General features: G+C 49.7%; 1 pseudogene; it reads left to right on the top strand.

Moving 5' to 3' along the window:
- The first annotated feature begins 3,490 nt into the window (after positions 1-3,490).
- LOC120539841 lies at positions 3,491-3,671 on the top strand (annotated as a pseudogene).
- Positions 3,672-3,945: the final 274 nt, after the last annotated feature.

Here is a 3,945-nt window from a genome sequence, read left to right on the forward strand (position 1 = left end):
TGTGGCTTTTCACCAATCAAGCAGTACATTGCGATGCTGGGGACCACTGTAGGGGAAAGTCGGACAAAAACAGCAAAAACATCACAATCTGTTTTATCAAAATAATCAAATAATGAGTTAAATGTAAATAGTGGAAATATTTTCACTTACCTGCACTCAGTAGACTTGTCCATTGTCAGTGAATCAAAGATACTCTGCTATAGTCTTGTGAAGTCTTGTTAATTTGAAAGAACTGTTATGACTCTCTTTGTCTTAGTAGGCTCTTATAAGGGATTGTTTGGGGGTTGTCCAGACGCTGCCCCTCAGGTGAAACACCTATCAGGGGAATCAACCTTTAGGGGAACCGCCCCTTAGTGGAACCGCCCAACAGCTAAAACAGCCCAAAGACGTTAGTCAAATGACTGTGTATGTACAAACCCCATACATTTGTACAGTGGCACAATTGCCACAAATTACCACCTCTGAACGAATAGCAGTGTATACCCAGGTGACAGTAAAAAGTACACGGAGTGTTTACATGTAAACATGTATCTTAATGTTTTCTAAACAAAAATTGAGGCTTTTTGTCATATTAATAGTGTGTTGTGTACTCACACTGTTAGTTACATGTGTTAATTGTAAATATTGTCTTAGTTGATCTACCATTCATTCAAGTCTCACACATATATACAAACAGACACATACATAGTCCTTTGCCACAACACCATACTGCCGGCATACAGAAACACTATGAAAATAGTGCAAATAAATACACACAGCAGAAGCACAAACACATTAAATTCATAGTCCTAAGAAGGCTTTTGTTGTTTCTACTAAAGTGTATTCTGTACTTGCACTCTTAGTTACACTTGTTAGTTCATTTACTGAGTGGAGATCACATTCATTTTAAACATGCAACAATCTGTATTAAAGTCTTAAAAGTGTGCTAACTGAAGATGCTTAAATACATTAAATTCACCAGGCTAAGTTAAGGAGTTTTCATTTTAAGTTTGTCTCAAAATGTTCACAAGCATATTTATTTGTCTATCCATGCCTGAACTCCCATTTCGAACAATTGCTTCCCGTGTGGTTCTTATTTAGCATTGGCAAATTCACAAAATTAAAGTTTAAATGTGTTTTTGGGGAAACAAACATTAGTCAGGAAAATTTTATTTATGCTATATGTGGTAGCATTTTACTTGACACATTCGCCTATTGTCTTATAAAAAGAAATTTGTTTTGTATTTTGATTTTTTATTCTGTTTTATTCTTGTTTTTCCAAAATATCTTGCGATAATAAACTGCGAATGGCTCATTACATCAGTTATGTTCCCTTTGATCGCTCCACGTTACTTGGATAACTGTGGTAATTCTAGAGCTAATACATGCCAACGAGCGCTGACTACCGCCCCGGGGGGATGCAGGCATTTATCATATGAAAAACCCACCCGGGCCCCTGCGCCCGGCCCTCTTTGGTGACACTAGACGACCTCGGGCCGATCGTGCGCACTCCGCAGTGGCGACGACTCATTCGAATGTCTGCCCTATCAATTGTCGATGGTACTTTCTGTGCCCACCATGGTGACCACGGGGAATCGGGGTTCGATTCCAGAGAGGGAGCCTGAGAAACAGCTACCACATCCAAGTTAGGCAGCAGGCGCGCAAATTACCCACTCGCGGCTCGGGGAGGTAGTGACGAAAAACAACAATGCAGGACTCTTTCGAGGCCCTGTAATTGGAATGAGCGTACTTTAAATCCTTGCACGAGGATCCATTGGAGGGCAAGTCTGGTGCCAGCAGTCACGGTAATTCCAGCTCCAATAGCGTATATTAAAGTTGCTGCAGTTAAAAAGCTCGTAGTTGGATCTTGGGATCGATCTGGCGGTCTGCCGTGAGGCAAGCTACCGCCTGTCCCAGCCCCTGCCTCTCCGTGCCCCCTCGATGCTCTTGACTGAGTGTCCCGCGGGGTCCGAAGCATTTACTTTTGAAAAAATGAGTGTTCCAAGCAGGCTTCCCCGCCCAAATACCGCAGCTAGGAATAATGGAATAGGACTCCGGTTCTATTTTGTGGGTTTCCTGAACCGGGGCCATGATTAAGAGGGACTGCCGGGGGCATTCGTATTGCGCCGCTAGAGGTGAAATTCTTGGACCGGCGAAAGACGAGCGAAAGCATTTGCCAAAAATTTTTCATTAAACAAGAATGAAAGTCGGAGGTTCGAAGACGATCAGATACCGTCGTAGTTCCGACCATAAACGATGCCAACTGGCGATCCGGTGGCGTTATTCCCATGACCCGCCAGACAGCCAGCCGGGAAACCAGTCTTTGGGATCCTGGGGGGGAGTATGGTTGCAAAGCTGAAACTTAAAGGAATTGACGGAAGGGCACCACCAGAAGTGGAGCCCATGGCTTAATTTGACTCAACACGGGAAACCTCACCCGGCCCGGACACGGAGAGGATTGACAGATTGATAGCTCTTTCTCGATTCTGTGGGTGGTGGTGCATGGCCGTTCTTAGTTGGTTTAGTGATTTGTCTGGTTAATTCCGATAACGAACGAGATTCCCTCCTGCTAAATAGTTACGCGACCCCCGAGCGGTCGGCGTCCAACTTCTTAGAGGGACAAGTGGCTTTCAGCCACGTGAGATTGAGCAATAACAGGTCTAATGGCCCTTAGATGTCCTGGGCTCCACTGAATGGATCAACGTGTGTCCACCCTTTGCCGAAAGGCGTGGGTAAGCCGTTGCACCCCATTCGTTATGGGGACCGGGGCTTGCAATTGTTCCCCACGAACGAGGAATTCCCAGTAAGTGCGGGTCATAAGCTCGCACTGATTAAGTCCCTGCCCTTTGTACACACTGCCCGTTGCTACTACCGATTGGATGGTTTAGTGAGGTCCTCGGATTGGCCCTGCCGCGGTCGCTCGCGGCCTCTGCCGGAGCGCAGAGAAGACGATCGAACTTGACTGTCTAGAGGAAGTAAAAGTTGTAACAAGGTTTCCGTAGGTGAACCTGCGGAAGGATCATTACCGGTGCGTGCCGACCTGTCGTTGAACGGTTGGAACCGAAAATACCTCTCGGGCCCGCTTCCCCGTCCTCTCTCCGGAGAGGCGGTGGGGTCGGAAGTGGCGTCCCCCCCCCCCATCTTTTCCCGACTCCTGCTGTGCGTTCTGTCCCTCGCTCTCTGTGAGGTCCCGGGCGCCAGCAGGGTCATCCTCTCGCCACCAGGCACGGCCGGGACACGGTCACCCAAGTTGCCTTCCTCTCCCGTCGGCCTGGCGGGGTGGAAAACCCGGGCACCTACCTGTCTGCTTCGGCGACGCAGTTCAATGACCCGGTTTCGCATCGCCTTCTCCCCACCACGCGGGGTTAGGGTTGCAGGTTTGACTCCGGGCACCCGGGCCCCCCGGCCGACCCCGAGCGGTGCCTTTGGTTGCGTTCCTCCTTTGTTCGGCCTTTCGACAGGTCACTCGTTTTTCCTAAAATGAGAGAGAGAGAGAGAAAAAGAGAGAGACTACTCTTGGCGGTGGATCACTCGGCTCGTGCGTCGATGAAGGACGCAGCTAGCTGCGAGAACTAATGTGAATTGCAGGACACATTGATCATCGACACTTCAAACGAACGCACCTTGCGGCCCTTCAACCGGGACCCGCGCTACCTAAGGGCAGACCCCCGGGCCACGCATGTGCCATGTCTGAGGGTCGCCTTTCCGATCAATCACCTACCGCCACCCTTCAACCGGGACGGCGCTGGCGCGGATGGGGAGTTCGTAGGTACCCAGGCCCCTCCGTTTCCCTAAGGGCAGACCCTGAATTTAAGTGCGCAGCCCTGTCGTGAGGGAAGACCCGTCCCCCCTCGCCTTCCCGGTGTCGAGCGGGGGCCCAAGTCCTTCTGATTGAGGCTCCACCCGTGGACGGTGTGAGGCTGGTGGCGGCCCTCGTCACGCCGGGATCGGGTCTCCTTGGAGTTG

This window comes from Polypterus senegalus, chromosome 11 (genome assembly GCF_016835505.1).
Source record: "Polypterus senegalus isolate Bchr_013 chromosome 11, ASM1683550v1, whole genome shotgun sequence".
Taxonomy (NCBI): Eukaryota; Metazoa; Chordata; class Cladistia; order Polypteriformes; family Polypteridae; genus Polypterus; species Polypterus senegalus.